This window comes from Gavialis gangeticus, unplaced genomic scaffold, assembly GCF_001723915.1.
Source record: "Gavialis gangeticus isolate Ggan-Ray unplaced genomic scaffold, GavGan_comp1, whole genome shotgun sequence".
Classification (NCBI taxonomy): Eukaryota; Metazoa; Chordata; order Crocodylia; family Gavialidae; genus Gavialis; species Gavialis gangeticus.
The window spans coordinates 17,487,262-17,499,159 of NW_017729015.1; the positions used below are offsets into that span (position 1 = coordinate 17,487,262).

Genomic DNA, 11,898 nt, shown 5'->3' on the forward strand with positions numbered 1-11,898 from the left:
AGTTATTAAAAGCATCCGTCAGTCCACTTTGCCACTGCGGCTGGTGCTAACCTCAATCTGTCTGTCTCTTGCCCCTGCTGTTTTGAATCCCGCACCTCCAGCGTGATCAACAGGGGGTGCTGATTTAAGCCAGAGAGAGGCAGCTTGACATTGGCTGCAGCAGAAAAGACCTACTGAGACTTTGAAAATCTATTCATAACGGAGAAAAGAATGGAAAATTGATTTCTCAAAGCTGGCTCGAATCCCTTTACAGGGCTGTAGCCCCATCCAAAAGAGCTCTAATACAGCCCGCTGGACTCTCATTGGCAGCGTATTTGACTTGCAGCAGCAAATGGTTGTGTGTGTATTATTTTTGATGGGGCGCTGGACACGCTCGGCCAAAGCCTCAGCAAACAAGCGGCACTGACTGAGCCCAGTGGCACCCAGGGTTGGTGTGATCTTTGCCAGGGCAGCATGCTGGGCTGGGACGAGGGCAAGCAGAGGGAGCGCCAGCCTGCACGGGGGCGGGGAGAGACTGATGAAATTGTTCTTGTCTGCCTGCTCCTGGGGAAAGCGGCCAGATGTCTGGCACTGAAACATCTGCCTCCCACTGGAGAGAGCTGCTTGGCTCTGTCAAGGCTCCCCTTCCACCTTCCTATTCCGTAATCTTTCCTCTGATCAGCAAACTTTTTCCAGCTCACAGACCTCAGCATGACCTCCTCCTCCCCACCTTGCCTGCCCACCTTCTCCCAAAAGCTCCAGCACGTTACTTCCTAAGGCATGGGTGCTGAGGATATGGGGGCCCGAGGTCCCTGGCCCCCCTCAGGAAGAGGGCTGTCACCTGAAATGTGCAAAACTTTCACCATGCCCATCATCTTAGCCACCCCCAGCAAAAATAAAAGGTGGCGCCTATGTCCTGAGATATTCAGCACTGGATCTAAATACTAGCAAAGTCTGATACCCAGCGTCTAGCCAATCCCATCCCTCCAGGCGATGCCACGTGGGGCTTCAAGCCTTGAGCCGAGAACGAGGGAGGAAGCTCAGGTTGTCACTGACGGGCGTCGTCCTATGGCGATGCACAGTGCCGTTATTTCCTATCTGTGAGATAGGTGAATGTGTTGAATCTGCATGTGTGCATCTTAAGTTACTTGCTGTTGAATCGGCTAATGCCAATGAATGGATAGCTTTCCGTTACATTTGCAGCGTATTCTGCGCCTGCCAGGCTGGCAGCACTCTCCCACGCTTGTGGCTGGAGTTACTGATTTCTGGGTGCATTGCACAGATGTAACTCTAGTGACTTTGGTGGGATTTGGAAGTGCTCAGTCCCTTTACAGGTGGTGCTTTAATGCCCAGGGTAGCTCAGAAAGCTGCTGTGAGGCTGAGATGTGCGGGTCCAAACTAGACAGGCCCCACGAGCTCCTCTCTCCTGTTACGCTGCTGAAAGATGCAACCTCGTAATCGCCTTAAGAGAAACGGCTGCCAGAAATGCACAAGGCGGGCAGGGGGGGAAGGGCACAGATGGCCAAAGATTGACAGAGCACACAGCTCCCTGGCTGAGCGCCTGGGGGCACGGACATGAAAGCAATCGCTTTACAGATGCATGGGGGGGGGCCGTGTTTTATGATAGAGCAACTTCTAGTGGCTAATGACAAGATGGGAGCCATTTAACTGAACAGCAGGCAATACAGATTTTCCGGTACATTTTTTATGGATTTTTCAAATAATGAGGTTTATAAAAACTCCAGCAGTTTGAGTATTATAGAAAAAACCTTCTGGACTAGACCCTGCCACTTCTGGCATCTCTTCCTCTCATGCGGTAACAGCTGCTGAGAGGCAGTTTCTCTTGAGTGTCCAGGTGCCCGCAAAGTTTCCCATCCCAAAAACAAGCAGTTTTAATAGTCTGACTTGGCAATGGCTTCTCTGACCCTCAGCTGCTTTGGTGGATGACAGCGTCCATGATGCTGGGAGTCAGTCATAGAAGCATATAGAAAATGAGGGTTGAAGGGACCTCAGGAGGTCACATCTAGTTCGACCCCCTGCTCAGAGCAGGACCATCCTCATCTACATCATCCCAGCCTTTGTCTAACTTGGTTAAAAACCTCCCAGCATGGAGACTCCACAACCTGTCTGGGCGACCTGTCCCAGTGCTTTATCACCCTCCTAGGGAGAGAGTTTTTCCTCATATCCAACCTCAACTTCCCCTGCTGCAACTGGAGCCCATTGCTCCTTGTGCTGTCGTCTGCCACCACTGAGCCCAGCCCAGCTCCATCTTCTTCGCAGCCCCCCGCAGGGAGTGCTCACAAGTTATGCAAGGCCAGGCTGGTTTTACCGCTTGGGAGGAAAACCCATCCTGCAGTGAGGTGCTAGGAGCCTGCTATGCTTCGCACTGGTTCGAAATCAGTGTGGTGTTGGAAGAGAGTCCTGGTCTCTTGCAGGGGTTAGTAACTCTTTTTTCAGTGGTACGTTTCCAAGCACTTCACAAGGTATTACGTACATGTTGCAGACAGGGAAACCTGGTGCAGGGAGGAGTGGCATGGCTTGCCACAAGTCATCCAATGGGCTCTTGGGTGGCCTGGGAATATAAAATATAAACCAGGACCCCAAGTCCTAAGCCAGTGCTCAAGCTGTCAGGCAATGCTGGCTCCATTTGGGACTTTCTCTGAGGCTCGAACATGTGGACTCCAGTTACATTTTGCTTTCCCCTTTCAGTTTCAGTCACCTCTTCAGCTCATGGCCAGCAGCTACCAGAACTGACCCCAAAGGTGGCTGCATGGCAGCAGCAGTCAGTATGATCATTAAAGCACTGTGGGATGTGAGGCATATGCCAAAGCACATGGTGAGCTGTTATTATTGTTACGGCAGGGGTGAGAAACAGTACTCCCGTGCACACCAGGCTTTGGGTGGTTTTTCCTGTGCTGTCTCCACAACCTGGTTCTACCTGAATTCACTTAACTTGTTCCAGGATAAGCCACACAGCCCAGCTGAGCATGGGGATGAGGTTATCTGTGCATAAATCCCCTGGTAACACATGCCTGCAGTTCAGGTGGGCTGGTTTCTTCTGCACAGCACCAGTCCATTCTCCCTCCACTCTCCACACTTCCTCAGTGGCTAAGGATGCCTTGGGGGGGGCAGAGCATAGGTGAAGCCCCCACTTCCAGATATGGTGCACGCTAAGTGCCTTTGTTCCCCATTGACAGTGCTTCACCACACCCCAGGTGCACCTACATGTGCACTTTACTGCAGAGCTGCCCAGTTAGCTCCACAATAAAGCATCACTGTCTGCATGTGCAACACTATTAAGCTGGAGTAAACTAGTTTACTCCACTATAGGATAGTACTGCCAGACACAAATGCTATCCTACAGCAGAGTAATGTACACCGTCACACATATAGATGGTGACTGGGCTGGCTGGGGCATAGCAGGGGCTGCCTGCCAGATAGCCCCACACTGTTGCACTCTCATGCCCCAGCCAGCCCCTCTGCAGCACAGTGAGCTATCGCGGAGCAGCCCTGGGCTGGCAGGCTGACCCCTGGGTCCTGTGCCAGCTGGTGCTGTGCCGCCCTGGCTCAACGTGCTATGGTCCCAGGCTCACATACAAACACTGTGCCAGGGAGCAATAAACTCCAGTATGAACTGCACCAGAGCTTATTCAGCCAGGCTAATTGCACGTGTAGATTTGCCCCCCGACATCAAGGTAGAACGAGAGGAAACTATTCCCTCTCAGGTCCAACATGACAGTTCGCCTGCACTGATGCCCTTCTGCCAACCTGGTGGGAAATGAACCTAGTGAGGCTATGCATTAATGGCACGTGATGCAACAAGAGCTTGAGAACTACTCGGTACAATCCTTCCTCCTTCAACTGCTGGAGAAAACTAATGATGACAAAAGGTGTCCTTAAGAGTATTCGCTCCCCTCAGGAATGCAGCTAAGGGCGCTGTGAAGAGCGCTGCTGTTATTAAAAGGATGGGGACGAGAAGGCTTGTCAGCCTCGAGGGAAATTGATAGAAGATGTTTTATACAACAGGCAGCATTTAAATGCAAGGAACAATTTGAACTGTTTTATGGGTAACATCTCCATAGTCAAGAAGCCACATTTTTAAAACTAAGTCAATCGGTGACTTTCTGACTAAGACTGCAGGTGAAGGAAAAGGGAGGCATTGTAGAGGGCAGCTTGCGAGTGAGGGTGTATTGAGCAGAACAACATTAACCCTTCACTGGCTTTCATTTGACTGAGGATCATGAGCCCTGTGGGTCTTTCCCACCTCATGAGAGAAGGGTTTGATTCTCGGGCCCGCGTGGGTGTGCGCCAGGGATCCGGTGCTGCCAGATTTCAGATCAAATGCAATTGCGCCCCACTGTGAGCTCTTAAAGATCCCCTGGCAGGGAAGTGTTCCCCTCCTGCTTGATTACATTTGGCCAGTGTAAATTTTCCCTCCTGCTTCAAATGATGACCACATTTCTTTTCACTGCCTTCCTGCCCTGAGTTGTCATGTACCGCGCTCTGTTCCAGCACAGAAGGGGCTCCATTGCACTCGGTGCTGGGTAAACTGCTGTCCTGAAACACTTTGGGATCTGGATGAAGGCTCACTGCCCCTTGCCTCATGATAAGTATCCCTTCCCTACAACTCCCTCCTGCCTTGATGCTCGTTAGAGCCGACCCTGTATAGTTTACATGCAGCTGAGCCATCAAGACATACAGTTGCCAAAGCAGAGCCAGCCTGCAGGGTTATGGCTGTAACCTCAGCCTTCCTCTTCGGTCTGCTCCGCATGGTTTGTCAGCCCTGAGTGCTACATCCTGCTTGCATCAGGGTGGCAGCTTCTTGGGACAGGGATCACACCTTTCTATGGGTAAATTGCCAAGCACTGGGAATAAAGCAGTGTTGCAGTTTGATTCATGCCTCGTTGCTGGTTCACAGCCCTCTTCCTGCAAAGGATAAGGTAACAAGCTGGTGCCTGAGGGAAGTTTTCAAAGTTGTAGGTGGGCATTTGGGGGATTCCTCCATGAGAAATAGACTCCAAACTAACCTTTGTGTCTTTGTAATTACCCCTTCCCCGACTCGTCCAGCATGCTCAGAAGAGTGGGTCTTCAGCAGTAGGGGTTGGTGGGAACGTGCCATTGATTTGGGACAGTCCCTTCGGGCAGCTGGAAGTGGAGTGGATCTCAGTCTCTGTCAGTTTTTCTCCTAGGCCTGAGTTCTGCGTTTCCACTGTTGGCAGCAAGATCAGAGAAGACACAGATGAAACACCACGCAGCAAAGACCGGAGCCACAGTGATGGGAAGCAGCATGCAGCAGATATGCCAACCCCCTCTGCACGGGCTCTCCTCTTGTCTCCCTGCCACTTCCTGCGAGATTAATGCCGGGAGTGCACAGCAAATGCCCCAGCAGAAATAAACACTTCCCCCTGCAGCTGGGATTTCCAACAAGCTCTGCGGATACTTTCCTCTGTAGCAAAGCCAAGAGCTCCCAGGACGTGGTGGGGGTGCTTTGTACTGTACAGCACTTCCAAACAGGAGGATTGCGTGGATTTATGGGCACTCCAGGTAATATTTCTGCCGCAGGGCTTGGAAGGAGAAAATTCAATCACATGGCATCTTATTTTCAGATGCTTCCAGTATCTTTTCCTGTGGCTGCTTTGCAGCAGCAACACCCGCACTCTTCCTTCCTTGTACTTTAACATTTGGAGCATCTCCTCGATTTCTTCAGCCTCAGACTGGCACAGCCATCTTTCCTTTGTCTCTGGAGTCCTCTTTGGACAGTGCTGACTTTCTGCATATAGCAAGAGTCTCCCAAATCAGCTAGACACGCAGCCTGGACCCACACTGTGCCTCAGAGCGGTTCTGTGAAAAGAGGCTCGGGGGGTAGCAGGTTGAACTGCGGACCCTGATTCAGCCCTGATTAGCAGGAAGGACTGGGAGTGTGAGCGTGGCATCCCAAAGCACAGGTGTTTTACCTGGGGATATGCACAAGTGCAAAGAGTCCAGTGGCTGGAAAAGGAGGATGCAGCACAGGAGACTTCGGCTTTGTTTTTCTCTGCCACTGACATCCTTGTATGACTTGAGTCACATCACTTTGGTTCGTAGGTGCAGAGGGAGGGTAAAACCCATTTCTGAAAAGCACTTTGGAAGGGGGCAGTCAAGCAGCGTCAGCATGGTTGGAAAGGAAAGCCTCAGAAGGCATCTGGTCAAACATCTCAAAAGCCACCGGTCCCTTGAACCTTGGAGTCGGAGGACACTCGGCACCACTCAGAGTTGGGTCGCAACGCCTCCTACCTGGATGGTCTGTGGCAGAAATAGCTGGTTAACAAACCACAGGCCCAGCAGGATGCAACGACAGAGAAATCCGTGGGTTCTCTTGCAGCTGGGGCCAATGCCACGAGGCCCTGGTCAGGAGAACTCAGGACACCACATCTACCTCCCCGTGGCTATGTGCAAAGCAGAAACAAGCAAATGATGCCAGTGACAATGGTCATGGTGAAGAGCACGCTGGCTGGGGTCACCACCCTGGGTGAGCAGCACTTCCTCGGTCCTGTGGCGACTGTTCATTCTGCCTCTCTGCTAGCCTGAAGGTCCAATCAGCCTTCCAGTGACCACGCAGGCTCCCCAGCAATGGTATTTCTTTTTCCCGTTCCAGCATCCAGACGTATGTATTGTGAGGCCCTTACTTTCCCCTACCTGCACTGATATCCCCTTGTGTGTGCCAGCTTTCTGCCTATGAGAGGGATGTGCTCAGGAGCAAAGGATTTTGCTTTGCTGTGGCTGTGACCAGGGGAAGGGAGCACTAATAAACGTCTAGAGGGCAGGCGTGTGCAGCGCATAATCAATATTTCATGCCATCCTCCTAAACAGACAGGCAGGCCGGGGGGTTTTGACAGCCCACAGAGGCCTTGCTATTGCTGAATTGCCTAACTCCCTGCTCCTGTCAAGCAGAAGAGGCACTCCCAGAAATAACAAATGGTTTTGAACCACAGCGAGTGCTGGCGAAGTGTCCTGATGCAGAACATCAGGGTCTCCCTCTGGGTCAGAGCTTCATGCCGGGCCACGTGCAGAGGAGCTTTATGTAGTGGAGAGGGAGCTTGCTTTTGTTTTAATGCAGTGCCAGACTGAGAGCCCTGAAGAAGAGACCTCTCTGCACACTCAAACAGCGTGAAAGCCACTGCCTCTGCTGTGCTTTTCCCCTGCAACCCCATCCCCACCCCTGGCTATCACTGGGAAATCTCCCAAAGCTGCTGCCAGCTGGTAGAAATGATGGGAGCGCGGCGTGTCCTGGGCACAGGCTATTTACCACAGTCTCAGCTAGTTCTGTTCTGAGCTCAGTGCAAACACCTGGCCCTCACCGATGCTGTGCTGCTTTTAGAGAGACTTCTCCAAAGTGCCTGGTGTGGACATGTCAGCCCTGCAATGGATGGCCCAGGCTTGAGAGGGAGAAGGAAACTTGTCCAATGCACTCCTTTGGCTTTTCTCCTGGGTCTGCCAAACAGGAGCATCTGGGGTCTGGTATGGAGGTCGTGTTTGTCCCGTGAGGCGTGATCCGCCCCATTCATTTGACCCAAACCAGCAAACAAAAGCCATTGCTTTTACTGCTGACCCAGAGCCAGTCTGAACCACTAACCCAGAGCAGCTTCAAAGCCATGAGCCACGCAGTCCTCCAGTCTCCCGAGGGGGAAAATAATATGCACTGGTATACATACACGGCAACATCAGCCCCAGAGGACAGGGGGGAGGCATGGTTCTTCTCCACTGTGGTTTCTGGAGAGCGGGTCCCTGTCCAAAACCCTACAGTGATAGGACTTGAAACAAAACCCCCAGACATGTCCACACCCGTGTGCTGGCCTGCACTTCAGCTGGTTGTATAGGAAAGCTCCAGTGATTAGCTCCCTTTATCAAATACAATAGCCAAACGTTACCTTTTCTCCAGCAGTGAATGGCCTCCTGAGATCTGCCATTTTCGTAATGGTTCCCTGCAGGAGCTCTCTATTTAACTCTACAGCAAAGGACAGGAGAAACTTGGCTCCCATGTGAATGCAGAGGGAACAAGACTTTTCCAAGGGGTTGTGAAGTAAATTCTCTTGTTCTGCAACATTTTTTCCCCCTGTAAGATCAAAAACTCTCCAGGGCAGGGACTGTCATTTTGTTCCTAGCCCTGGGGGGTTCCTGGTCTGTGACTGGGGCTCAAAGCATGACTGTGTCCCAAATGATGGTAGAGCAACCCCAGTAGAAAGGCAGGCTGATCACAAAAGATACAGTCGCTGCATGAACATTAGGGTTTCTGCAGGCACATTACTGTTACACCCACAAAACTAGGGGCCAAGGAGCCTAACCAGGCCCTTGAGCATACTGGTTGCATTTTTGCATGATTCTGGTTGCAGACACCTTGTGCGTGAAATTTGCCTCCAGGCTTTCAGAAGGCATTTGAGTGCATCTGGTCCTGAACATCACTCGGTTTGTTGTGCTTTTTAAATAGGCACTTGATTCTGTGTTATAATCTAGGGAACCTGTGTGGGCTCCTTAAAGTAGCAAACTAACTGATGCCTGAGTCACCATTGCCAATTTTCACAGTGTAAAGGAGACCTGCGCAGCAGCTGATGTTTTCTGTGAAGCCTGGAGGCATGCGAGTTCTGTGAGAATCGCACCTTCCATTTGAAAGAAAAAAGTAAGTTTCTAGCCTTGCAAAGAGAAGACTGATAATAACCTGAGTGCAATCTTGAGAGCTCCAAAGCAAAGCAATGGAAGTCAGATTGCATAATTTCCTGGGGCCTGCCACGTGACGTTTCTAAATTTTTTGAGCTCCCTTTCTGAATGGCCTTTGTGAGACCTTGGAGACGTGCAGTTCAGTTCCTCCCTCGAAATGATGATTAACCAAGCAATGAAAATGCTGCATGTTAGTAAGCAGTTTCCTACCAGGGGGAGGTGGCTGATTGCCTGCGTCTCCCCTCCATGGACGATGGAATCAAATCCTGGAAGGAGACAGGTAACTATATCAATCTTTTTCTCTCCCGTCCTTTCCTGTGAGTCCCTCTTCACTCCTGGCCTCAGAAACGTGAACCAGCACTCAGCAACACTGGTAGTCCCACTACAGAACTTCTCTCATACATTAAGTCATGTCTCAATTTACATCTGATTAATTAAAAGCACTTGTAGCTGGGAGCTTTCCCCTTTTCATGAGCCCCTCTCCCTTGTTTTGTGCCCTCGCATTGTTCTCTTATTTTCACATGCAGACATGGTGGGAAAAGGGAGGAGGAATGGAAATACAGCTAATAGAAGTAATAGATTTTATAAATACCCAAGCAGCTGCTGCATACACTGCAGCAGAAATAATCTGCCTTCAGCAGATTAGGGATCATGCAGACAGCACAGCTGGAATTAGTTTGCAGGCCGTTGTTTCCAGGTGTGATGGGGGGGCAGACAGGGTGGGGTGGATAGGACAGGGAGGTTCATGACAGTCTGTTCCCATCCTTTCATGGAGTGCTTCAGCTGGCCTGTCTGCACGAGATGGCAGAGACCCCCCGTGCACCAGTATGCAAATAGCCAGGGTTTGGAGCCAGCCAATTGAAAATGAAAGCCACAAATCAAAAATGCATTTGCTGCTGTGGTGCCCACGAGCTTGTTGGATTATATTATTATTATTCATGTACTTAGCACCTAAATACCAGTGGGGCTTAACTCATGCATTCGCTGCCCCCAATGAATCATTCACTGCCCCAGGTGGAATCAAGCCTCCCCTTCAAAAGCTCACAGAGGCGTGTGGGGACGGACCGTCTACAAGGATTCCTTTGTGGGGGATCAGCATCCTGCTGGAACACGGTTCCTGGCCTATGGAAAAAGCCAGGAGGTCTGCTGCAACTCTGGCACATCCCCTGGGAATCTCGGGCCTATAGGCGTTTGCATAGCAGAGGGAATTTGCAAAAATGGCATCCAGGAGAGTTTTTGGTGTCCCCAGCTTGCAATAGGGGCAAGGCAAGGCAGGGACCTGTTCTTCCCAGGGCTCCTGTCTTACTCCCACTGAAGCCAGTGGCAAAACTCCTACTGATTTGAATAAAGGGGAGATCAGGCCAAAGTCTGGACTTTCTCTTACTTATTGATTTTATGATTTATTGTGTGGTTGGGATCAGCGCACATGAAGCAAGCAGAGGGCACAGGCTTCTGCTCAAGGACAGGGAACTTCTTTCTTTAAAGTGGCTAATGCTCGACTATCAATACCCCCTCAGTCTTGTTCATGCATCTCCTGGGAAGGTTCAAAGTCTATAGGTTTCCAAAGAAACACCCTTGATTCAGCGGGAGGATGTCCAGCGTGTGTGAGTCAGAAACCAGATGGGCCCCTCCCATGCCTGGATTGGGTAATGATTTTAAAAATTTTGCAGCTTCTGGGGGAATTATTAGAGACCCAGAGGAACGCTGGGTGCTGCTGTCTGGCCAGGGACTGGTAATCTAGCACGACTAGGAACAGGTGTATCAGTCACACCTAGCTTAGAGCAGCAACACCAAAGCCCGCTGAGTGGCAATTTATGGGTTAGGAGCCCACAAGGGAACAGTAGCTACTGTGACCTCCTGTATGCCGCAGGCCCCGAGGCTCCCTTGAGCCAATGCCCCGTCAAACTGAGACTCACCTTCCTAGCAAAACACCCAGTCCTGATTGAAGTTTTCCCAGTGCTGGTGAATCCACCTCAGCCCTTGATAGACTGTTCTAGTGGGAAATTACCCTCACCATTAACAAAAATTGCACCTTATTTTGAGCCTGAATTTGCTGAGCTTCAACTACAAGCCATTCAATCTTGTTATTGCTTTGTCTGCTAGATTGAAGAGCCCTCTATTATCAAATCTCTTCCTGCATGGAGTGCAGCCCTCTTGATGCAGGCCATCTTCCCAGGGACTTCTTCACAAGCAGAATTTACTGTTGCAACCATACACTAACCCTGAAGTCCCTGGGGTTGCCCCGGGTGAGAGAAGGGGAATTTGACTCATCATTGAGGGTGTCTGCTTCTAGAGCTCCTCTCACCCAAGGATCCCAGAGCACTTCAAAACCATGAGTTAACTTTGCTTGGAAATAACCAGGGAGGATCAGGATTGTGTTTTCCAGAAGGGGATATGCAAAGGGCCTGATTTAAAAAAATGCTTAGTCCCTTTTTTGTGTTCAGCTAGAAAGAGAAGTGCTCAACATTTCTGCCAACTGAGCCTGGAGAGGAATAATGACCAGATTTTTCACAAGCGCTCACCGCCCAGCTGCTCCTGCCCACATTCTAGTATTCCCCACACCAGGAGACCCAAAAGCACCATTTCAAGCCCCCTTGAATTTAAAAAGGAAAGAGAAAATTTTGATTATTTCTTGCCAGGCCAGATTTTCAACTCTGAAGACTAAAACTTTCAACCTTTTATGTATGAAAGCTGGGAGATTTTACTAACAACCTGATTCCAGGAACAGAGGGCTCACGTAAAATGGCTAAAGTCAGGGGCGTTAGCAACAACGACACTCACAAAGCCACCCCGTGCCAGAGCTTGGGGCAGAACAGGAGGCTGTTCTATTGCTTCCCATTCTGCTATTGTGACCCACATGCTGTACTTTCTTCTGGGTTTATTCTGCTGCTTTCTTTGCTGTAATTCTCCCCTCAGAACCCACCCGGACCTCTCTTTGGCTGGGGGGAAACCTTTTAATTGGTTGTAAATCTCTAATAAAGCTTAATGGCCCATTTTGGGGGTTGGACAGCCCAGCCCCTTTGCAAAGAAGAAAGCACATCTCCCCAAGAGCAGAGCTCGGCAGTCCTGAACCTGCCTGGCATAGCCTGGCTGTCGGGAGTGCTCCCAGTGCACAAAGCAACCAACAAGCTGGGCTGCAGGGTAAGGAGATTACTAGGACTGGAACAAGATGAAAAGGGATGTTTACGATTCTTATTAGCTTCCAAGTCTTGACAGCTAGAGCAGCAA

General features: G+C 50.5%; 1 long non-coding RNA gene across 1 annotated transcript; it reads left to right on the forward strand.

Moving 5' to 3' along the window:
• Positions 1-2,697: 2,697 nt before the first annotated feature.
• LOC109294151 lies at positions 2,698-6,781 on the forward strand. Its single transcript, XR_002096471.1, has 2 exons — positions 2,698-2,815; positions 5,169-6,781. It is a non-coding gene; the product is annotated as an uncharacterized LOC109294151 (long non-coding RNA).
• Positions 6,782-11,898: the final 5,117 nt, after the last annotated feature.